This window comes from Perognathus longimembris, chromosome 12, assembly GCF_023159225.1.
Source record: "Perognathus longimembris pacificus isolate PPM17 chromosome 12, ASM2315922v1, whole genome shotgun sequence".
In the NCBI taxonomy this organism is placed as follows: domain Eukaryota; kingdom Metazoa; phylum Chordata; class Mammalia; order Rodentia; family Heteromyidae; genus Perognathus; species Perognathus longimembris.
The window spans coordinates 53,693,238-53,718,667 of record NC_063172.1 but is presented as its reverse complement, the minus strand read 5'-3'; the positions used below and the strand labels follow the sequence as shown (position 1 = coordinate 53,718,667).

The following is a 25,430-nucleotide window of genomic DNA, read 5'->3' as shown; positions in this document are numbered from 1 at the left end:
AACAAAGAGTTTTCTCAGTTGTATTCATTAAAATACTTCTCATGAAAGCAAGTATATAAAGAAATCTTGTAACTTTCTCCAAAATACATAAATACCAAACAATGATTGCCTTTGCTAACTCTTGCTGGAAAGATCGCTGAAGTTCTAGTCTATTAAGGGAAATTGATTTGTTAACTGCAGCATGGTAGAGGCCCCAGATAGTCTATCGGGCTTTCATGTATTCTCTTAGAAGTGACATTCAAAAGGAATATTGAAGACAGAAGTTTTTCTCATCAGTCGATTTCTTTTCTGGTCAAGTCTAAAGACTCCAAAGGCTTATTATTTTTCTTTAAATTTTATTTTAAAAAGAGATGTGAGATGTTCCCAAGACAATCTGATCCCACTGCTCAGGTTGAGCTTTCCCTTGCTACACTAACACTACAGCCCAGCTCATCTTCTCCTACAGAAATCGAAAGGAACCAAAACCTCAGTTCTGTGCTGATTTCTGTTCTCCTTGGTTTCCCTACTGTTGTCTGTATACTGATCTGCCCCACTTTCTACTTGTCCATGTGACTATCTCTCCTTCATTTTTGTTGTGGTTACTGCATTGTTTTGTTCCCTCAGTACACATACTAGTTCCAGTGATCAGGTGAAGGATAGATGCCAGTTGGAAAGCCCACAGTGGAAAACTCACAGAAGTGTATCTGTCACTTCTCTTAGAGGTCACAGTTGTTCCTCTTTCTGGTATAAACAAAGGGATGTTAAGATGAAATAAAAAATCAGAATTCTTAATAAATTCAATTTACATTCACTTGTGGCCTGGAAATAATACTTTCAATGTTTGCATTTAAAGGGTCATGAATAATCCAAGAGACAATTCATCCACTCCTAGTCCATCTTGTCATGTCTCTCCATTCCCCAAATCCTTGACGGTTCTCACAGAAAACTTACCTAAGGTTGCCAGATGCTCACTTGTTAGAGCAGTGGCCTTACATTATGCTCACACTGTGAAGGGGGATTGGATGAGGAATCTTCTTGTTTTCTGTGGCATTTTGTGACACAGTACATTTCTTTTTGAACAATTTCACCCCTTCTCCTGCTCTCTTCCAGTTTTTCCCTTGTGTCCCCACCCATAAGCTGCAGAGTTCATTTTCAACATAGTGTCTAGTGATTACCACTGCAGCATTTGTCTATCCTTTGTTCCTCCATTTCTGTGGCCCCATACTCTGTCAAAGACAGATAATTGAACAAGCAAGACAAAAGGAGGACAAAAATACAAAATAAACCAAAATTTTCTTCTTGTTTCCATTTTTCAGATTTCATTTTGATAAATATTATTTTATATAATCAGATATTGTGCTTTTGCATTCCAGACCTAAGAATATCCTCCTTAGGTCTCACTGTCTGTGAATGTCTAGAGACTTATATAATTTATCATGTCCCAGTATACATTTTTTAACCATTCAGTGTGTTTACCTATAGATTTATACTTTTTAGTTTTACAGTACTAAAATGATAAGAGTTATTGTTTTTGTCTGTTTGCAACTGTAACATACTATAGAGATTTCTACATAGGTGTCATTCTTGTCTCCTAACACCTTTAGAAAGTTTTGAAGCTTTTTCCTAGTTTTGTTCTATTGTTTTTTCCTGGTAAGATCTTCATAGCAGTTTTCCTGTTCCATGCTTATTCATTTACTACAATAGTGTTTACTCCCTGCTGGAACCTCAGTGCAAAAGTAAATGCCAGTAAGAAGGTGGAAGGATCTGGGCACCATTGGTTAATGCCTGTAATCCTAGCTACTCAGGAGGCTGAGACGAAAAGATCATGGGTTGAAGCCAGCCCAGGCAGGAAACTCCATGAGACTCTTATCACCAATAAACTATTCAGAAAAATTGGAAGTGGCACTGTGATTCAAGTGGTATAGTTCTCACCTTGAGCATAAAGAAGCTCAAGGACAGTGCTCCAGACCAGAGGTTAAGCACCTGAATGGGCAAAAACAAAACAAACAAAACCCAACCAACCAACCAAACAGACAAAGAAAGTGGAAGTAGCCCTACTTATGGTGATGTGCTCATATTTTACCATGAGTTGTTGATTGCTGTGGGCTGGGCTGGTCACTGCCTCCTACATCTTCCAAATGATCAAAAAGCTAGGTTATGATTTAGATGACAAAAACAGAAAATAGTAAAGTGACAGAGGAATAACAAATGAGCTGCACTTAAACAATGAAGTCTATTTACAGCTGGGGGTCCTAAGTTCACTAGTAACGTGGGGGGCATATGTTGCACTGGAGTCTCACCCACTTGGAGCCATTGGAAATATACTCAAATGGACAATTTAGTGTTATGATGATCCTCAGCAATACAATCAAGAACTGCTTGTCTTGACTTTATTATTTTTTGGTGTGATAGTTGATGGAAGAATACTTTCAGAATGGAGAAGAGTAAAATACATTTTTTGTGACACAGGTCCTTAATATTTAGGCCAGTTTAATGTAGATTAATAAGAACCACTTACTGATTTACTATGTAGTTCTTTTCAACTTTTTTACCTTTAAATTGTAACCACAACTTCAAGAATATTACAGAATAGAAATTTGGAAATACCCTATTTATAAAAGGTCTTCAAATATTATTATGTAAAAGTATAGATCTACTTATTTTAGATTATTCCAAAAATGGTTCTTTAAGGGGAATAGAAATCTGTTTTCTTTAGTTGTTGTATTGTATTTTGTACCTACGTATAAATACCTTAAATGAAGTTGACAGTAATAATAATAAAAAAAATCAAAGGTGGTTGCTCAGTTGTTACCAAAACATACATGCATGAGTATACATAGCAAAAATGTGAGCAAAGATTAGTGGAGCTCCTGAGTCAGCAATAGTGGCATTTGGGAAATAGAGTGTTCTAGATCATTATGGCTCCTACTTGTCATGTTCCCAAAGGAGTTATTTCCACATTCTTCTTTGTTTGTTCAATGCACAGGAATATCATGGTGACAATGAAGTCAGAATGAAGTCTATTGTATTGAATAATTTTAGATTTCTTTTGATAAATTGACAGAAGTTTAACACAAAATGTAAATTTGGACACAATAATGCTGAAGTAGATGCTTTTTAGCCAAGTAATCAGAAAGGGCCAAGGAACAATCAAGGGCACCTGGAACAATAAAGCATTCCTAAATAAGCATGAACTGTCTTGTCTTATACTTCATTTTCACATGCTGAACAAGTGCTCTACTTGTTTTCCTAGTTAGGTTTAAATTCTTACTAGAAATGTTGAGCACAAAATATCTATATGTTAACATTTTAAGAAGATTCACCCCTGCATTTAATAACTTAAAACTACTAATTACAGCTATATTTTACTGTAATATAATATAACTTAAATAAACAGAAAAATTATAAACTAAATATAGCTGATGCCTCACAAAATTATGATACATTTAAATTTACTTAAATGTATACTTTTTAAAAAGTCATATTCTAAATATAAGGACTAGCATGATTCTTTTTTTTTTAAGCTTATAGGCTTGCCTATTCCAGTCACTTGAAATGCATCAGATTCTGCAGAATGCAATGGTTTTTTATTTTATTTTTAAGCGATTCCTTCATATTCTATTTTTTTGCTTATTTGTTTTCCACAAACTTTTCATTCATATGTAATCACAATGAAAAGCTATTGGAAGTCACAATGTTTTCTAGCCTGTTCAAGTCACAGAAGACTGCATATTACAATGGGGTAGGAAACCATGCCTGTCCTCAACTCTTTTGGATATAGGTTCATATTAGCCTTTGGTCACTAGATGTTTTGTGTAGAATGTGACCTGATTCCCTCATGGGCAGACTTATGAATTCTATGTAGACAACATTCCTTTTTTAAAGGAAAGGAAGAAAAAAATTACTATTACCTTGTAGTTTTACCATACTTGTTTATAAAAAAAAATAGATAGAGACACCATATTTTTTTTTAGCTAGCAATCAACATAATTTCCTGAGAGAAATTGTTAGGAAGCATTAGGAAAATACTGTGAAACTTGATGATTTGTTTGTCTAGCTGGAGAAATATGGGAAGGAAAGTAAAGGCTCTTAGTTTTTTTGTAATGGTCTGCAGGCAAACAGCAGACTTGAATTTTTAGTGATGTCTTTTAGCTTTATAAAACAACATATCTTCTCTCCTTTGGGGCACACCTGTCTCTCCATATTGATGCCACTGAACTTGGTTTAAGGAAGAAGAGAGTGAGGGGGCAGCCACATGCACCATGCACACACATTTATAAGCCTCTTTTGAGCAATAAAGCCTCCACTACTTCTTTTAAGTTATCCCTGTGAAAAAGTTAAAATATCACTACCCATTCATAACCTCTGCTCTTTAAAAAGTAACCAAGTTCTGAGGTTTCAGTACTTGTGATTTTATCATTCTATTTAGGAAAAAAAAAGAGTCCTGATTTTATCTCACAATTACTGATTTGTAAAGAATATAGTTCATGTTTAGTGAAAAGTGCTTTTTAAGTAAGATACTATTAAACGGAAATGGTTTGTCAAATTGTGTGAGATGTGTAAATATGTAAGCAGTTTTCCTTTTATTAAATTTATACATACATAATAATTGTGTATCTTAAGGATATAGTATGATAATTCAATACATACATCTGCCCACTGAAGATTTAAAAAGAAGGCAAGTGTTTAAAGTAGTTAGAATAAGTTTACATAAATGGGGAAGGAAGGCTGTGAAAGTATGCAGACTTTATGAAAAAAGAGCCCCAAAGAAGACTCCAATAAGATCCTCTTGGTTTTATACTATGAAGCTTCTCTCTTGGTCTTTTGTGCTGATTGCTTGATGGTTTGTGTATGCACTAATTCAGCTGTTTTTATCGGCTGAGTGGACACCAAAGAAAGTATGTGAGAAAAAGCATTTGAGCAGGAGCCCAAGGCACTGTGGGAACAAGAAATGCATATATAGGCCATGAGTTTTCTCCCACATGTAATATCCCTTCCAACATACCATTTTCCCTTTACTTTAAATAAAATTAGAGTAAAGCATACTTACATCTCAATAGATAAAATTTTGTTAAGTAAAAAATATTTAAAATATATGTATTGTTAACTAGAAATTCTAGAGGCAAAATATGACTGATAAAATAAAATAGAGGAAAATCAATATTTTTCTACACAAATGATTGATTGTAGAAATTAACAGTCACTTTTAGCCAGTTCTTGCCTGTGGATTTAGGCATCTGGATTCCAACACTGGTCGGTGACTATGATCTCTACTGGCTGGGAGACTTTATACAAGGCTGCTCCCACAACAGGGGAACTGAAGCATCCGTCCAGTGTGAATATCCACCAAGCCTCCTTGGGCATTCGGTTGCTTCAGAGATACTTCAGAAATGTAATTGCAGGGTGTAATTGTCCTTGAGTATAAAAAGAAATGTATTTTTTTCCACCTTCCTTCTGAATAGATTGGGGTACTTACTTTTATTTTTACTTATTTTATTTATACTTTTATTGTAAAGGTGACATACATAGGCTTTGCACTTATGTAAGTCAGGCAATGAGTGCATTTATTTTAGAACAGTGTCACCCCTTCCCTTGTTTTGTCCGTTTTTTCCCTCTTGATCCCCATCCCACCCATGGATAGTTCATTCTCAACACAGTGTCTAGTGAGTATCACTGCTGAATTAGTTTTCTCTTTGTCGCACCATTCCTATGCCACCCTTTCCCCTCTCCAAACCACATAAACTTACATACAAGACAAAATGTACAGAAATAAAAAACAACAACAAAAGGAGAAAACAGAAAGAAATAAATAAGAAAAACTAAGTTATAAAACTGTTTCCATTTCTTGGAGTTAATTTTGATTAGCATTATTTTACATGATCATACAAACACATATAGTTACTGAGCCTTTGTGATCGTCTTTTATTTTTTTTAATTATTTTTTTTTTCATTGCAGGTACAACCATAGGAAGGGGATACAAGAGGATCATCAATAATAAAAACTACGATTTCACATCGCATGTTGAAAGTAATTAACAGTGATATGACAGTCGTTTCCATAACATGAAGTTCACTTCCCTTAACATCATCTTATGTGTTCATAAGGGCTATTGGGCTGTTGTGATCCTCTGCTGTGACTTGCCTAAACCTGTGCTAATTATTCCCTATGAGGAAGACCATAGAGTCCATGTTTCTTTGGGTCTGGCTCACTTCACTTAGTATAATTTTTTGCAAGTCCTTCCATTTCCTTACGAATGGGGCAATGTCATTCTTTCTGATAGAAGCATAAAATTCCATTGTGTATATGTACCACATTTTCCTGATCCATTCGTCTACTGAGGGGCATCTCGGTTGGTTCCAAATTCTCGCTATGACAAATTGCACTGCGATGAACATTGTTGTGCTGATGGCTTTAGTGTGTTCTTGTTTGTGGTCTTTTGGGTAGATGCCCAAAAGTGGGGCTGCTGGATCATAGGGGAGCTCTATGCCTAGCCTTCTGAGAAATCTCCATACTGCTTGACAGAGTGGCTGACTCAATTTACATTCCCACCAACAATGAAATAGGGTTCCCTTTTGGCCACATCCCCTCCAACAATTGTTATTGTTAATTTTCTTGATATAGGATATTCTTACTGGGGTGAGATGGAATCTCAATGTTGTTTTGATTTGCATTTCTTTTCTTTTTTTTTTGGCCAGTCCTGGGCCTTGGACTCAGGGCCCGAGCACTGTCCCTGGCTTCTTCCCACTCAAGGCTAGCACTCTGCCACCTGAGCCACAGCGCCGCTTCTGGCCGTTTTCTGTATATGTGGTGCTGGGGAATCGAACCTAGGGCCTCGTGTATCCAAGGCAGGCACTCTTGCCACTAGGCTATATCCCCAGCACATTGATTTGCATTTCTTTTATGGCCAGTGATGTAGAGCACTTTTTCATATGTCCCTTGGCCATTCTCATTTCCTCCTCAGAGAGGACTCTTTGTAAGTCTTTAGCCCACTTGTTGAGAGGGCTATTGGTGCTTTGCAGTTTTGTTTGGAGGAATGTAATTTTTTTAGTTCTGCATATATTTTAGAGATGAGGCCTTTGTCCATTGTACGGCCGGTAAAGATCTTTTCCCAATCTGTGGGCTTTCTGTTTATCTTGTGAGCTATGTCCTTTGCCCTGCAGAACTTCTGCAGTTTGATGCAGTCCCATTTGTTCATCCTTTCTTTAATTTGTAGCATTTCTGAGTCTTTGTTAAGGAAGTTCCGTCCTGTACCAAGGAGCCCAAGTGTTTATCATACTCCTTCCTGGTATCTGTTTTAATTTCCTGGTATCTACTTTATATCTGTTTAATATCCTGGTATCTGTTTTAATTTCAAGGTCTTTGATCCATTTGGAATTGATTTTGGTGGAGGGTGATATATAAGGATCTAATTTTAGTTTGTTGCATGTGTTGAATCAGTTTTGCCAGAACCATTTATTAAAGAGGCTATCTTCTTCCATCCTATTTTTTAAGCTCCTTTATGAAAGATTAAGTAGGCATAGTTCTGTGGGTTTAATTCTGGGTCTTCAATTCTGTTCCATTGGTCTTCAGGCCTGTTCAGGTGCCAATACCAAGCTGTTTTTATTACTGTAGCTTGATAATACAGCTTGAAGTTGGGTATTGTAATTCCTCCAGCACTGTTCTTTCTGCTTTGGATTGTTTTTGCTATTCTGGGTCTTTTCTTGTTCCATATGAATTTCTGGATTGCTTCCTCTATTTCATTAAAAAATGGTGTTGGGATGTTAATGGCTATCGCGTTGAATTTGTAGATAGCATTTGGCAACATTACCATTTTGATTATATTAATCCTCCCAATCTAGGACCATGGGAGGTTTTTCCATTTCCTTAGTTCTGCCTTAATTTCGTTTTTCATGTTTTTAAAGTTCTCATCATAGAGGTCTTTCACTTATTTGGTTAAGTTTATTCCTTGGTATTTAATGCTTTTTGAGGCTATTGCAAAAGGAGTTGCTTTCCTGATTTCAGCCTCGGTGTTCGGGTCATTACCAAATAGAAATGCCATTGATTTTTGAGGGTTTATTTTATGTCCTGAAATTTGGCAAAGTTTTGTATCAGCTCTAGTAGCTTGGGAGTTGAGTCAATGGGGTTCTTTAGGTATAGGATCATGTCATCTGAGAAGAGAGAGAACATTTAACTTCATCTTTCGGTATTTGGATCCCTTTCATATTTTCTTATTGCGTAATTGCTCTGGCAAGGAATTCTAATACTATGTCGAAGAGAAAGGGAGAGAGCAGACATTCCTGTCTTGCTCCTGATTTTAAAGGGAATGTCTTTAGTTTTTCACTATTTAGAACTATGCTTGCTGTGGTTTGTCATAGACTGCCTTTATTATATTCAAGAGTGTTCCCTGGAATCCCAGTTTTTCCAGGGCTTTTAGCATTAATGGGTGCTGGATTTTATTGAATGTCTTTTCCACATCCAAAGATATAATCATGTGGTTCTTTACCTTGCTCCGGTTGATGTGGAGGATTACATTAATGGACTTGTGTATATTGAACCAACTTTGCATCCCTGGGATGAATCAAGCTTGATTGTTGTGTACAATTTTTTTGATGACCTGTTGAAGTCGATTGGCCAGAATTCTGTTGAGAATTTTTGCATCTATGTTCATCAGAGAAATCGGTCTGTAGTTCTCCTTCCGTGATGAGTGCTTTCCTGGTTTTGGAATGAGGGTTATACTGGCTTCATAGAATGTGCCTGGTAGTGAATTTTCTCTTTCAATTTCATTGAAGAGTTTGAGAAATATTGGTGTGAGTTCTGATTTGAAGGCTTGTAGAATTCTGCTGTGAATCCGTCTGGACCTGGAATTTTCTTGGATGGGAGAACTCTTATTGCCGTTTCTATTTCAATGCTGGATATGGGTCTGTTCTGAAGGTTTAAATCTTCATCGTTGAGTTTGGGTTATCAATTTTTTTTAGGAAATCATCGATTTCTTCCAGGTTCTCAAATTTGTTGGAATAAAGATTTGCAAAATATTCCCCTATTGTGTTCTGAATTTTGGTTGTTTTTGTGGTGGTGTTACCTGTTTCAACTCTGATCTTGTTTATTTGGGTTTGCTGCTTTCGTTTTTTGGTCATGTTTGCTAGGGGTCTGCGTATCTTGTTAATTTTTTCAAAGAACCAACTCTTTGTTTTGTTGATTCTATCGGGTTTTTTTTGTGTCTAATTCATTTAATTCTGATTTGATTTTAATTATTGGCTTCCATCAATTGACTTGGGGTTTGGCTTGTTGTTCTCTTTCGCGGAGATTAAGGTGCTTCCTTAAGTTGTTGAGTTGCTGTTTCTCCAGTTTGTTGGTGTAGGCACTCAGAGATATAAATTTCCCTCCGAGTACTGCCTTTGCTGTATCCCAAAGGAGCTGGTACTTTGTGTACTCATCCTGGTTGAATTCCATAAACATTTGAATTTCTGTTCTAATTTCTTCAATGACCCACTGATGGTTCAGCAGTTGTTGTTTAGTCTCCATGTATTGTAGAATTTTCTGTGGTGGCTGTTTGAGTTGAGCTCTAATTTTATTCCATTGTGGTCTGAGAGAATGCAGGGAATGGTTTTGATACTTCTGAAATTTGTACCGATTTTCTTTGTGCCCTAAGATGTGATCTATTTTAGAGTATGTTCCATGTGCTGCTGAAAAGAATGTGTATTCTGTTGTTACTGGATGTCAGTTGTTGTAGGTGTCAGTTAAGTCTAGTTGGTCTATGCAGTTGTTTAGTTCTGTGGTTTCTTTGTTCAGTTTTTGGCGTGTTGATCAGTCAGACCTGAGTTGACAGTAGAGTGTTAAAGTCCCCAACTATCAAAGTGTTTGGGTCTACTAGTCTTTCTAGAGTCAGTAGTGTTTATTTGATGAAGTTAGCTGCTCCTGTATTTGGTGTGTAGATATCTAGGTTGGTTATATCCTCCTGTAGGAGAGATCCCTTTATTAGGATGTAGTAACCTTCTTTGTGTCTTCTTACCATTTTTAATTTGAAGTCAATTTTATCTGATACTAGGATTGCAACTCCAGCCTGCTTATGGGGGCCATTTGCTTGATAGATTTTATTCCAGCCTTTCACGTTTAGAAGATGTTTGCTTTTGCTACATAGATGTGTCTCTTGCATGCAGCAGAAAGATGGATCTTGATTTTTGATTCAACTTATGAGCCTATGTCATTTGATTGGAGAATTAAGTCCATTAATGTTGAGAGTTAGGATTGAGAGATGATCATTTGTTTCTTTCATTATAGCTATCTTGTTAAAAGCTGTGTCTTCCCATTTCTTGATTTGATGTTTACTATTTAGGGTTCATTTCTCTGTCTTTATTGTGATCTTGATTATTTTCTCTGTATAGTACATCTTTGAGGATTTTTTGTTAAGCTGGTTTGGTGGAAATATATTGTTTCAATTTTTCCTTACTGTGGAAGACTTTTATTTGACCTCCAGCTATGAATGAGAGTTTAGCTGGGTACCGTATTCTTGGTTGGTAGTTACTTTTATTCAGAGTTTGGCATACCTCATTCCAGGCTCTCCTTGCTTTCATGGTCTCTGCTGAGAGGTCGGGTAATTCTGATAGCTTTTCCTTTATATGTGATTGTTTTCTTCTCCCTAACAGCATTCAGGATTCTTTCCTTGGACTCCATTGATCCTGTTTTGATCATGCTGTGTTAGTCAGATGTCCTGTTCTGGTCTGGTCAGTGAGGGGTTCTAATTGCTTCTTGCATCTGTATAGATCTATCCTGGATATTTGGGAAGTTCTCTGCTAATATTCTGTTAAATAGGTTGCATATTCCATTAACTTTTTTCTCCAGTTTTTCCTGAATACCTATTAGCCTTAAATTGGGCTTCCTGTTCATGTCTTGGAGCTCCTTGAGTAATCTGTTTTTTAAATTGGATTGGGTTTGTATTGATTTTTGATCTTTCTCCATGGATTCTAGGGAATCTTCAGCTCCTGAGATTCGTTCCTCTTCTTCAGCTAGTCGGGAGTGTAGGCTATCTACTTGATTTTGAATTTCCTTTTCTTCTGACTAGTCTTTCCTGATGATTTCCATGTCATCTCTTAGGTCCTGCATGGACTTCTTTACTTGATTAACTTCATTTATTTGGTTTTGTGTGCTGTCTCTCAAATCTATTAGCTGGGTATCTATCTTTTCATTTGACTCTTGAATTTCATTTATCTTTCTATTTGTCCAGGCCATGATTCATCTATTTCGGAAGGATTGCTGTTTTGTTTCATACTTTTCATTAATCATGTGTATCACTAGACTTTGTAGAGCATTTTGAGGGTTCTCTTCTATGTCTTTGATTGACTGCTCTGCTTCCTGCTTGTTTTGAGTGGGAGATGAGACTCCATTGTCTGCCATCTTTCTTGTGTTTCTTCTGCCCATTTGGATTGGGAATGCCAATCTACAAGCACCTGTGAGCACCATTTAAGACCCAAAGCAGACCTTACCAAGCATTGTTGTGGAAACCTTAGAAGTTCACAATTATATACAGATACCTTGTATACCTGTCTATAAAATTAGATTTGGTGTTCCTAGTGAATACAATTTCAATATGACAACCAATCCTAATCCTTGTATTCAGTAGTTACTTATTTGCTTTTACAACCCTATGAGCAATTTTTGTTCTTATATTAAGTTCTTTTTGGACTGGCTGGCTTTGTCTTTGATCCCCTTTGATTCACTCTGATTGAGCAGGGATACCCTCTATCCAATAACCAGGAGTCAATGGAATCTGGAGGTCCTGGAAGTAAGTCAGGAGGATAAGTTAGAGGTTGTAAAGAGAATAGAGTAAAATGTATGAGGGGGGTGATTATTTTGATTTAGTTTCAGTAACGTGGAAATGTGGAGAAGAGTAGAATCAGTAGAAAGAAGGAAGTTAAAATGATAGACAATGGAGAGTTAGCATAAAAGAGTGGAGGTGTTATTCATAGGAAAGTAATTTATAAAGGAAGAGAATGTAAAGAGAGAAATAAACAAAAAATACTGGGTACACAGATACACAGATACACAAAACAGAGAAAAATTATTTTTTAAAAAAAGGAAAAAAACCCCAGAAAAACAAACAACCAAAAAAAATACAACTTGATAAAAAAACAGGTAAACAATGGAAAAAAATGATGTTTCGTATATGAAAAAGAAAAGCTTAAAAATGTTTGAAAAAAATGGAGTCTTCCTTGTTTGGGTGGGCTTTCTACAGTCTCTGGTGTCCTTGTGATGGTCTGCAGTCTATTTTGCTGCTTGGCTGTTTTGACTTGCTTTCGGTTAGCAGGGGTAGATCTGTTCTGACCCTCCCCCACTGTTAGTGAAATCCTGGGTCTCTGTGGTTCACACAACTTGCAGGTAAGACTTGGGTGTCCTCTGTAGATGGGGCATATGAACAGTCTCGGGAACCGTGGCTCCTCTCCTCTCCTCCGGGAAGGCTGCCTCTAACTCCTGTCTTTGAATAGCCTGTGGACTCAGCAGGGCAGGGCGCCTCTGGTCTGGTTTACCTGGCTGAGATTTGCTTGCCTCGGGGAGGTTCCTCCCTCCTGGGTGGGGTGGCCTCCTGGGCGGAGCTGGCTATGGAATTCAGCTCTGTTTTGGGCTGGGAGTTGGGCTTCCTCTGTGACAGGACCGTTTATCTGTCTCAGGAACTGTTTGTTTTCCCATCTTGTTGTTCTTATGCCTCTGCTAGCTGCTCACCACTTTCGTTTTTAATTTAGAAATTCTGGCAGGCAGTGCGGGGCATCGCTGGCTGAGCTGCAGCCCAGGACCAGCCTCCCGCCTGGGCAGGGGACCTTCTCCTGGGCGGAGCTGGCTCTCACTGATTGGTCCCTCTTGCCCTTTTCAAAGATGGCCCCTTCATCCTCACTTTCCCCTGGCCCACTTTAGTTCCAGTCTGGTCTGACCCTATGCCAGTGTCAAAGATGGTGCTTTGCTCCGGTGGTGGGGGAAGGGCTACATTCCAGATGCTGCTCTATGGGTGCGAGTGAGAATGTCGTTTGTGGGGTACTCATGCTTTCTCTGCGATTTCAGCCTATTGGTGCTCAGCCTGCGATCCATGTCTGTCTGCCGCCGTCTGGAGGATTTCTTCCTGGTTGCTTCTGTGTGCTTTAAGTGAGAGGAGTGTGGGGCGCTCTGTGTGCCAGCGCTGGCACTGGCGTGGCGGTGGGATGCCTCCTGGAGCACAAATCTGTGTTTTCAGGCCAGCAAAGTAGATTTTCTTCTTCCTGGCCAGAATCCCTGTACTGTTATAACTTACTTGGGCTGTCTTTCTAGGAGTAAAATTTTCTCTGGAGTGGGAAAACTGTGATTTGAGAGGGAGCTTAGCTAGGGCTCTGCTGCTCCTCCACCATCCTCCCAGAAGTCCTCCATCCTTAGTCTTTTAAAGAACCTCCATACTGCTTTTCAGAGTGTTTGAACAAGTTTACATGCTCACCAAAACTGCAATAATATTTCCTTTTGGCCATATCCCCACCATCAGTTATTGTTAGTTTCCTTGACACTGTCCATTCGAAAGATCTTTTCCCTTTCTGTTGTCTTACTATTTATCTTGCTAGCTATGTCTTTTGCCATTTAGAAACTCTGTGCATTTTTGACTCCCACTTACCTACTTTTTCTTTGATTTCCTGTGCGTCTGCCAAGTTGCTTTAGTGTTTCCCCTTTCTCTTCCTGTAACATTCTCATGGTATTTGGCCTTTCATTGAAGTCTTTGATCCGTTTGGAATTGAATCTGGTGCAGGGTGATATATAAGGATCAATTTTCTGCATATGTATACCTAATTCTGCCAGCACCATTTGTTGAAGGGGCTGTCTCTCTTCCATCCAGTGTTTTGGCTCCCTTATCAAAGGTTAGTTGGCCATAGTCTGTGGGATCCTTTCTTGGTCTCTGTTATATTCCATTGGTCCCCAGGCCTGTTCATGGGCTAGAACCAAGCTATTTTTCTAACTGTGGCTCTATAATAGACTTTGAAGTTTTGCATTGATATCCCCCCAGCAATATTCTTCCTGCTAAGGATTATTTTTGCTATTTTGGAGTCTTCAATTATTCCATATGAATTTTTGGATTACTTCCTCTGTACCATTGAATAATGCCATTAGGAACTTGATATATACTGCAATGAGTTTGTAGATAGCTTTGGGCAATATTATCATTTTTCACAATGTTAATCCTCCCAATCCAGAGCATGGAAGGTGTTTCCATTTCATTTAATATATTCACTTTCTTTTTTCAGATTTTGGAGGTTTTTTTTTTTTTTTGCCAGTCCTGGGCCTTGAACTCAGGGCCTGAGCACTGTCCCTGGCTTTCTTTTGCTCAAGGCTAGCATTCTGCCACTTGAGCCATAGCACCACTTCTGGACGTTTTCTATTGTTGTGCCAAATCGCAAGACCACCACCAAGAAGACCACCGAGACTCAGACATTCTGAAATGCAATAGCAAGGCAGGACTTTATTTAAGCGAGCTGCAACTCGGGCCACGTCCTACCCACCGACACAGCGGAGGTTAGGAGGGAGCCTCGAGCTGCGATTACACAGGGCTTATAAAGGCAAAAAACAAAGTTACAACAATCAGGTGTTCAAGTAAGATTAAGACACAGGTACAAATCTGATTAGCTCAGGGTTCGAGGTACCCCAGGGGTGGTCAGAGTTAAGCATTCCCAGCGGTTAGAGTTCTAGACCGACTGGGCCCTAATGGGCTTATCCTGGGATTGCTCACAGGGCCTGCTTATCTCAGGTTCGTGTGGTAAAGTGGGGTTCGCGTGGTAAAATGGGGTTCACGTGGTAAAAATGGGGCCTGACTTCAAAGTCTGGCACTTCATTTCCCCATTTTTCTTTTTAGTACCTTGGGAGCCAATCATGGCTCCATTCTGTCCATTTCAATGGCTTGCATGTCTAGGGGATGATATAGAGATAAGGCATGGGCAAATAGGGCCCAAAGTAGTAACCAAAGGGCCTGTCACCATTTCTCACAAGTACAGTCTCTGTACCTCTGTTTTGCATGCCTCTAGTTTATCCTTCTAACGGGCGCCTGTCCAGTCCACTCTATATTCGGGGTTGTCTGGTGCGCTCCTACACAGGAACAGGAGAGAGAGAGAGCCTCAAGACTGTGTGGTCTGCCCCCTCACAGGGGCAGGAGATACACAGTGAGACTATGTGGTCTGCCCCCTCACAGGGGCAGGAGAGACACAGTCGAACCTATAAGCCACGGCTCCCTAAGTCTGTCTGTAAGTGTTGTCTGGTCTTTGTCCCAGTGATTATTTTTGTGTGTTTCTTTCTTGCGCTGTGCCTGACTGACAAACGGATGATGGGGAACATTCCTTCCACTCCCCTGGACTTGAGTTTAGCTCACTGGAAAGATGTACAGGTGACAGCCCACAATCAGTTAATCAGTGAGTGTCCGCAAAAAAGAACTCTAGGGGGACCCCCACCCAGCCTTCTTAAGCAGAAAATTGTTTAGTGTGCTAAAATGTTTTAATAAGACTAATAATGTTTTACTAAAACTATCAACCCCTGGAAAATGAGGCTGGAGAATGCTTTGCATCTCTAGAATGAATCCCATTTGGTCACTGAGTGTAATTGTTTTGTTAGTTGGTGAATTTGGTTGGCCAGAATTTTGTTCAAAAGTTTTGCATCTATGTTCATTGAATTGATGGGTCCGTTCAATTTATTAGATGAGTTCCTATCTGGTTTTGGGATGAGAGGTATGGTGGCTTCAGGGAATGAGTTTGATAGTGATCTTTTGTCAATTTTAATTTTTTTTTTCCAAAGAACCAGATCTTTGGTTTGTTGATTCTGTCTATGATGTTTTCTTCTCTAATTCATTTATTTGTGATTTAATTTTGATTATTTTTTCCATCTACTGTTTGCCATTTGGCTTGTTCCTCTTTTTTCAAGGATCTTAAGGTGCCTCATTAAATTGCTTATTTGGGATTTCTCCAATTTGTTGATGTTGGCCCTTAGAACTATAAACTTTCCTCTCGATACTGTATTTGCGGTGTCCCTGAGGAGGCGGTCATTGTTATATCCTCATTTATGAAAGGATATAACAATTCTAAATATCTATAACCAAATTTCAGAGCAGACAGCTTCATCAAACAAACAATACTTAACCTGAAAACACAAATAGATCCAAACATTGATTGTTGTGACATTAACACTTCACTGTCACCTATGGATAGATCATCTCCGCAAAACTCCACAGAGAAACCACAGAACTAAATAATTACATTGACCAACAAAACTTAATAGACAATACAGAATAGTTCACCGCGTAGCATCAAAATATACACTGTTCTCACCAACTCATGGAACATTTTCCAAAATAAATCATATTTTAGCCTACAATAAAAGCTGTGTAAACCCAGAAATATTGAAAGTATTCTCTGCAGTCTGTCAGACCCAATAGAATAAAATTACAACTCAACATTAAAAGCCATCACAGAAAATTTTGTAACTCATGAACATAGAACAACACATAGTTGAATGACAGGGGGCCATTAAAGAGATCAGAATGGAGAATCTAACATTTATGGTATTAAACAAAAGTGAACACACAAAATTCCGCCTCCTCAGGGACACCGCCGAGTTGGAAAAAAAAGTTGAGCGCTCAAATTTGAAACCACAACAGGATGCAACATAAAGTTAGGGACCAACACAAAGCCTTATAATTATATAATTTTATAGATATTCCCTTATCTAAGTCTTTCTTAACTTTTGTTTAGGAAGTGGTATAGTCGTGCAGAAATTGAGATTATATATAATTGTAGCAAAAATTTGTTGGAAGAGCTAGGAAAACAAAACCAACAAAAAGATAATAGGATGAGTTAACTAGACAGAATGAAAATGGACACAAACACAGTCAAACAAACAAACAAGCAATATGAAACAAACTACAATAGGACAGAATGCAAAAGAAAAGGAACAGAAATAAAGGAAGACAAAAATAAAATTAAAAAATAGAATAATAAAGAAAAGTAAAGGAAGGAGAAAAAAGAATAAAAAAGGAAAGAAAAAGAAGGGGAGAAAACTAAAATCTAGAAAATAAAAATAAAATAAAAACTTGAACAATTAAAAATTTAGCCAGAATTCAGTATGCCCACAACTAAGAAACAGTTTTAGCAAACATACCAACTGTATATCTAGGACTAAACAAACAACAAAAAGCTAAAGAACAAAAGAAATGAAGAAAAGAAGTGAAAAAAAAGAAAATTAATATGTTCCCCATTTGGGGGGATTTTGTGTCTCCCTATGTGAATGGCTGTTGACTACATTCCCACGCTCAGTACAATTAAGAAATAACTAGGTTTTTAAGGGCTTTATATCTAAAATCTGCCTACAGCTCAAGAAATTAAATACCCCTAAAACAAACCTCCAAATGAACAACCACCCCATTAATAAGTGGGCTAAAGATCTAGAGAGAGAGAGACTTCTCCGAAGAGGAAATAAGAATAACAAAGAGATATATGAAGAAATGCTCAACATTCCTGGCCATAAAAGAAATGCAAATCAAAACAAAATTGAGAGTCCTCCTCACCCCAGTTAGAATGGCCATTACCAAGAAATCTAAGAACAGATGCTGGTAGGCATGCAGCCAAAGGAGAACACAACTATACAGTTCATGGGAATGTAAACTTGTATAACCATCCTGGAAAGCAGTATGGAGTTTCCTCAAAAGATTAAATGCAGAGCTCCCCTGTGATCCAGCAACCCTACTTCTGGGCATGTACCCAAATGTCCACAAACAAAACCATACTAAAGTTACCAGCATTATTTACCTTAGCAAAGATATGGAACCAACTCAGATGCTTCTTAGTAGATGAATGGATCAAGAAGATGTGGTATATGTACACAGATGAATTCTGGGATGACTGATATACAGTCAAAGAAAACTGATTTGTTTGTCTACCAAAATCTGGCCTCATTTTCATGTAAACAAAGGCCACAGTTGGCCTGAATTCTGAACCTTTGATTTTACTCTCAGTGACTTAAACACTTCTCCAAGGAAATGGCGAGAGGTCCAAGGTCCCCTATACCTAAGCCTCCCTCTGCTCATCCTATTCTTTTCACTCTCACCTCTGCTGAAGTCCTCCCCCTCTGCTCTCCTGTCTTGCTCATGAAGTCCTTCTCTGCTGTAAGCCTCCAAGCTCACTCCTCTAGAAAGGAAACTTTCCTTGCTTTGTAGCAATCTCCATTTCCTCCCTCCTTTTTCTTTCTTTCTCTCTCTGATTGTTATGGGGTAAGAAACATTACAGGATTCAAGGGAGGGGATTCTCCATACCTCCAAGAGTCTGCCACTCAGAGACAGTCTCAAGCAAAATGATGGATTTATTGGGGAAGCAAAACTGAACTGACCAGCCAGGGACACAGTGCAGACTCAGGAGTTGCCACCGTGATAGTGAAAGCGGAATGACCAGCCAGGGACACAATGCAGACTAGGGAGCTTACACTGTGACCCTGAGCAGTCCTCAAATTGGTGTTTATAAAGGTAAAAGTGTAGCACAGATGTAGGGGTTGGTACAGGGGGTAGAGCAAGTAACAAGTTAAACAAGCATGGTACAGATGTAGGGGATTGATACAAGGAGTAGAGCCACAAACAAACAAGTTAAGCGAGAAGCAGAATTTGGGGGCCTCCAACATTTCCGACCATGTTTCCCTAATCAAGATTGAGTCAGCTGTACTTCATACAACATGATGATCACCAGACTGGAGATCATTTACCACTACATCACCTCCATTCCCACTGACAGCCAGCCCTTCAACTTGTGCCCTTGAGAGTGAGATGCAGGCAGTCCTAGAATCCCTGAATCAGCATTCCATAAGCCCAAGTCTTTTCTCTCTCCTGGCTCCTGTAACTACATTCCTCTTCAATTTAGCCAGTCTGGACTCACTAAGTAAAAACTGCTCCTGGAAAACTTTTTCTATTGACCTTTTTTTCCCTCTCTTACATCTCTCTCCCTTTTCCTTCACCCCCAAAATCCCATAGCATACACCAAACAAACCTATCCTTTTTGCCTTTGGCATTCAGACACTAAACCATTCCTTTTCTCTTTCCTGAGCCTACTCACTTCAAAATCTGGATTCTTAATTTCTCCCTTAAGCAAAACTCCTCTAGGAGGCTGCAGGAAAAATTCCCTCCATCTTAACTCTACTCTATTCCATAGCTCTATTCAAGTGCCTCCTCTCCTTAGAAACCTGTTAAGCCACCTCCTCTCCCAATTCTCTTTACAGGCCTTAGAGACTGACACCTAGGAAGAGACAAAGGACACATGGAGTGTTTGCTACAGTCCCCTACTCTTCTACCAAGCTTACTCTTCTAGGTGTTCAAATATCCAACTCATACTAAAGTACCTCAGCAGCAAAATTGTTTTAAAGTTTTTCTGTTCTTGTTTATCCATGTTTGTTTAAGCATGGACATTCTGTTAAATTCTGTTTGTGGTTTGCTAAATCTAAGTTTTGTCTTGTATTTTGTTTGGTATTGCCTGTTTATCTATGTGGTTCTATCATATTGGGAAAAATAATATTTTCCATTGGAATTACAGAAGACTAACATTGCTAATTTTTCATTTTTTAAAACTTAAGTGCACCTTAATACCTTTTATACAAGTGTGTGTGTGCATGTGTGTGTGTCAACATATTCAACACAATCTCATGGTAATACATAAAAATTGTTATCATGGTGAAAAAGCTAATCTTTTTCTGTCTGTGATATTTGTTCCTTGATTACAATTGTAAATCTTGTGAAAGGAGTTAATCATCAAGTCTGCTGCTTGTTAAAAGAAAACATCTTTATCAATGAAAAAGGAATGAGGCCCAGCTGTGCTCTTAACAAGCTGTGATTAAAAAAAAGGGAAAACCAGTAAAGAGTAATGTAAACCAAGAGGAAAGTTAGTGAAGAAAGCCTTGGAAAAGAAAAATGAGGAAAAAAGAACTTGTTTCCTCTGGATAAGAAAGGATTTGGAAAGTAACAATTGTCTTAAAGGTGTGTTCCATGAAAAAAAGGTAGAAATTAAGACAAATCCCAGAAAGTTTGAGTATATCTTAAAAGATAGAGCTTGAGTAAAGTTGGTATGTAATTAAGTTGGCTATGATTTACAGTAAAAACTACCATCTCATTCTTTATGTCCCATCTATGAAAGTAATTTTTTGTGTAAACCAAAGTTCACTTAAATGTTTGTTTATGTCAAGATCCTTCAAATGAACATGCTTTAACTCAAATGCCATTCTCCCTGTTTAATATGTAGGCTGCCTTGGATACAAAGCCAGGCTGGAAGCATGCCTTAAGATTAACCAGCCAAATGCTAGACGTGCCACTGTGGCTCAAAGTGGTAGAGTGCTAGCTTTGAGCAGAATTGCTCAGGGATAGTGCTCAGGTCTTCACTATATATATATCTACCTTATTACTCTCCTGTTCTCCTGTAGAAATATTTATTTTGACTTTAGGGGCTTAATGAAGCAGGTGAATAGCTGTTTAGAAGATAGATATGTGGAAATATGCCAGCTTTCAAAGTGATACTGAGACAGGGAGACTAAGTACAAATATCTGCACAACGGGGGTTAGAGACAGGTTGGACAGGTAAATTAGAGGTGATATTTAAGGTCATAACAACTAGGAATGTTCCAGAAATTAAGAAATTCACAATATTTCAGACTAAGTGTTGTACTGATACCCACAGAGAATTTTTAAAAGGTATACAAAACCTATCTGATAAATTATAATATTAAGTTTGAAATTCAAATCATTTTATAGTAATCAATAGATTACTTACAAATTTATAGTAATTAAATGTGTAATGAGCTTTACATCAGACCAAAAGGAGCAAAGCTTTATCTAGGGTATTAAAGAATAAGAAATAACTATTTATTTATTGATTTATTTTATTTTTTGAATAAATAAGAGAATTTTATTAGACACATAATATTACTTGGCATTTTTTTAGGGGCAGTCATTGAGTGCTTCTATCAGAATAAAGGTCCTGAGCATTGTTGTCTTCGTGTGTGTATGTGTGTTTGTGTATATATTTCTGAGTTATTGGGATTTCCTCATTATTTAGAATTTTGAATATGAGGCGGAATCATAAAATTGAGACTTAGCTTTGGGACTGTGGCCTTAGTTTCCTGTGGTGGACAGGTGACACAGAGCTAATGGCCACTTCCCTTTACTGGCACTTTCTCACTGAGCAATTTAAGAAGCATATTTGACATTTTCTATAGTGCATGTTCTGAGTCTCAAGGGGCTTGACGCACGGGGTAGAGCAAGTAACAAATTAAGCAAGCCATTTACAGAAGCATAACTTTGGGGTCAGGTTGACCTAATATTTTACTTCATTTTAGCAATTTTTACCATGTTTCCCTAGTCAAGATGGAGTCAGAGTAAGCTCTACTCCCCCCAACATTTCCTACCATGTTTCCCTAGTCAAGATGGAGTCAGCTCTACCTTCTACTACATCCCTCCTTTTCTTTTCAGCCTAGTCAAATCCTTGACCCATTTTATTAACATTGAGGGGTGTGTACTGGACGCATAGGACCATCAGTTTTATGGCCCAATTCTTTGTACAAATGACAATGCACAATGTACAAATGACATGGGCCAATCCAGTTTCCTGTGCCTCTAAGTGCCTAAGGTTAGTCAGTGATATCTGTGAGGTCCACCCCTAGGAGGGCTCCATGCAGGTGCTCTCTCCTGTTTAAATCTCCATCCACTTACCTAGGTAGCTGGCACATCTGGAGGCAGTTACCTCCTTCCCTTGTCTGAGGTCACACCCTAATCCATCTGGACACACCCTAATACACCTGGACACACCTCCCGCCCCAAGCATCGCCTGGGAGTGACTCTCTTGCCTGCCACTCATGCTTTATCCAATTTTCTTAATAAAGAGAGTCAAATCCAGTCAACTCAGAGGAGTGGAAAGGTTACCACAGAAAGAATGTCCCCCGAAATCTTAGTTTCAGTGGAACCAAAGTAGCCTTCCAGCAGGAATCAGCTACATGTGATGGAGTCCCATCTGCTTTTACCATGGTAGAGGTGCTCAGGGTGACGATGTAGTTTCCTCCATATGTGTCTCAGGCAAACCGGAATCATTTTGGTAGCTATACTTTTTCACTTTGCCTTTCATTGGCATTTAAAGAACTCTGAAGCCTAGAGGCACCAGGTACTGCCCATTCCCTCGAGGCTGCCTGTTTTAAAAGAAACATTTTGTTTTCTTCAGACTGAATTACTGCCTAGAAGACCTTTGAACTCAAATAACAATTTTTCCTTAATGCAAGAATTACAAACACAAGAATCTAGACTTAGCATCTTCACTTCTTCAATACATCCAAGTTGCAAAATAGCACAGAAATCAAGTTACATCATACAAATAAACCTTTTTAACTTTCTTCTTAAGACTTTTCCAATTTTAATCCATCCTAAGGGGCAGTTTTAGATATACTAATCAAATCATTCATTTTACCATCAGGTTTCCAGTGTTCATCTGAAAACAAAAGAGACCAGATGAAGAAAGGCCTCCATTGGCTGTCCTACAGAATGGGCATATACTCACCCATCCCACTCCTTAGAGCTTGATGCACTGCCTTTGTACCAGCTTACTCTCTTCCACCATGCATGGACTCCCCCTATGGCCTGTCACACCATGTGTAGACTCCTCCCAGGGCCTGTCCCACCATGGACTCCTCCCCCCAGAGCCTGTCCCACTATTTGTGGACTCCCTACGAGGGCCTGTCCCACCATGTGTAGACTGGCTCAGCTTCACCTTTGCAAGATCACCCCTTACTCCTGAGGATAGGCTCACAGGCCTGCCCCAGGTTTTTCCTGTCTTTTCCTGTTGATCTCTGAATGAGAAACCGAAGTAGTTCTTTAACAGTGACAATCAAACATTAATATCCAAATTTAATGTTTAGTCCCAAACTGTAACAGTGGAGGGAAACAAATTTCAAGTTCCCTTGCCTTTTGCTAAACCAGATAGCTTGATGACAGTGCAAACAGCCTATAAATCAAATTACATCATATAGCTCCAATCCTCCTCTCCGAATCTCCCACCTGTATTTCTCAGTCTGGTGGGGTGAGTCTTTGCCTCCTCCCCCCATTTGGCATCCATTTCACAAGAACATCATCAGTCTAAATGTTTTACAAATGTTCATTTTAGTGGGTCGTTGCCAGAATGCACCACCTTTCACTTGTCCTCCTTGGTCAGGTTAGCTGCTTTGATGTGGGAGGCATGGATTCAGGTTTACCTTGACAGCAGTAGGAGTGGTCAGAACTATGATGTAGGGGTCTTTCCAGTGGGGCTCCAAGGACTCAGTCTTATGTTGCTTTACCCACCTCACCTGTCCTGGCACAAAAGGGTGTAAAGCTGGAGGATCCTTGGGCAGCTCCTCGTGAACAGCTCTGACCTGGGAGAAAAATTCCTCTTGAACTTTCTGCAGGGCCTGCAAAGACTGTATCAGATGTTGGTTAGACAATTCAGCTATTGCTTCAGAACCAAGCTTAGGGAAGAAAGGAGGAGGTCTCCAGAACAATATCACATAAGGTGTGATGCCCTTAAAGTATGGTGTACAGTGTACCCGCAGAAGGGAGAATGGTAGGAGAGCTGTTCAGTTTTCACCAGTCTCAAAGTTTAATTTGGTTAAGGTCTCTTTAGAGTCCTATTCATCCTCTCTACCTGACCTGAACTTTGGGGGTGATAGGCACAGTGTAATTTCCAATGACTTACCTAAGAGTTGCATTACCTGAGTGATGAAAGAGGAGACATTTTCTGAGCCTATGGCTACTGGGAGTCCAAACCTGGCAATTTTCTCCTATAGCAGCTTCTTTGCTGTTGTCTGTGCTGTTTCTCACTTGGTTGGGTAAGCTTCTGTCCATCCTGAACAAGTGTCTACAAAAACTAGCAGCTATTTATATCCATACTTGCCTGTTTTTACCTCAGTAAATCTACCTCCCAAAGGGCTCCTGGCACCATTCCCCTTTCCCTCTTTCCTTTGACAGCTATTCCACCAGCCACATTTGTCCTCTGGCATGGCACACAGCTGCTGGTAATATCTTCTATCATTTTGTCCATTTCAGATATATAGAAGAACTGGTGGATCAATTTTGTTAACTTGCTCTTTTTTTAGATGAGTTTCCTCTTGTATTTGCTTAATAGTCCATCCTAACACTTGGGGAAGAATAATTTTTTCATTGTGAGTCTGATTCCAGCTTCCCTTTTTACTTAAGTCATGAAGAGACTGGAGAGCCTCTTGATCTTCAGGAGAATACAGGGGCTCCTCTGGGAGGGCTGGCGCTGGGAAGAAGGCCAATACCTCCAGGCTCCTATCTCTTGTAGCCACTTCCTATGTGGCCTTGTCAGCTCTATGGTTCTCCTTTGCTTCCTCTGATTTCCCCTTCTGATGTCCAGGGCAGTGCATTACAGCAACTGCCTTTGGCAGCCATGTGGCCTGAAGTAAGCCTAAGTGTGTTCTTTATTTTTGATGGTTTTTTTCTTCTGCTGTCAGCAGCCTGTGTTCCTTGTAAATGGCCCCATGTACATGTACAGTGGAGAATGAATACCTGCTGTCTGTATAGATGTTGACCTTCTTGTCCTTTCCCAGTGTCAAAGCTTAGGTTAGGGCAATGAGCTCAGCCTTTTGCGCCGAGGTGCTCATGAGTAACGGCTTGGCCCACATGACTTGGTCTTCTTCCACGACTGCCGCTGCTGCTAACCTCACTCCATCCATCACATAGCTGCTGCCATTGGTGAAAATGGCCTTTTCCATGTCGGGGAGTGGGACATCCATGAGGTCTGGTCTAATGGTCACAACCTCGGCATGATCGTGCAGCACTGTCTGATCAGTGTCTGGCAGCAGGGTGGCAGGGTTGAGGGCTGTGGAAACTCAGAAAGTCACTTTAGGCTGGTTGAGCAACAAAGGCTGGTGCTGTGTTAGCCTGGCACTGGACATCCACCGGTCTGGTGGGCTTTGCAACAAGTTCTCAACCACATGGGGGGTAGTTACCACTAGGTCCTGTGCCAATGTTAGCATGTTAGAGTCTTTGACTAGCTGAGCTGTTGCTGCTATTACTCTGAGGCAAGCAGGCCATCCTGACACAACTGGATCTAATTTCTTAGATAAGTAGGCCACTGGCCGATACCAGGGTCCTAGCTTCTGAGTTAGCACACCTTTTCCTACCCCAGTCTTTTTGTCCACGAACAAGTGAAAAGGCTTGTGGATATCGGGAATGGCCAGGGCTGGGGCTGAGACTAGCTGATTTTTAAGGATCTAGAGCACCCGTTCCTCTTCTTCAGTCCATCTAATATTTTCTCCTAGCCCTTTGATAATCTCATATAAGGGACACGATACTTCAGCAAACCCCAAAATCCAGAGCCTACAATACCCCACAGTTCCCAAGAATTCCCTTGTCTCTTAGTCTTGGGAGTGGGGATCTGCATGATTCCTGGAGCTAGACAAGGTCCAGAGTTGATTTATTTTT

General features: G+C 39.4%; 1 long non-coding RNA gene across 1 annotated transcript; it reads left to right on the top strand.

The window, feature by feature from the left end:
- The first annotated feature begins 2,648 nt into the window (after window positions 1–2,648).
- On the top strand, window positions 2,649–22,047 carry LOC125360830. The gene is made up of 3 exons (XR_007212812.1): window positions 2,649–2,660; window positions 20,469–20,476; window positions 21,931–22,047. It is a non-coding gene; the product is annotated as an uncharacterized LOC125360830 (long non-coding RNA).
- The last annotated feature ends 3,383 nt before the right edge of the window (window positions 22,048–25,430 follow it).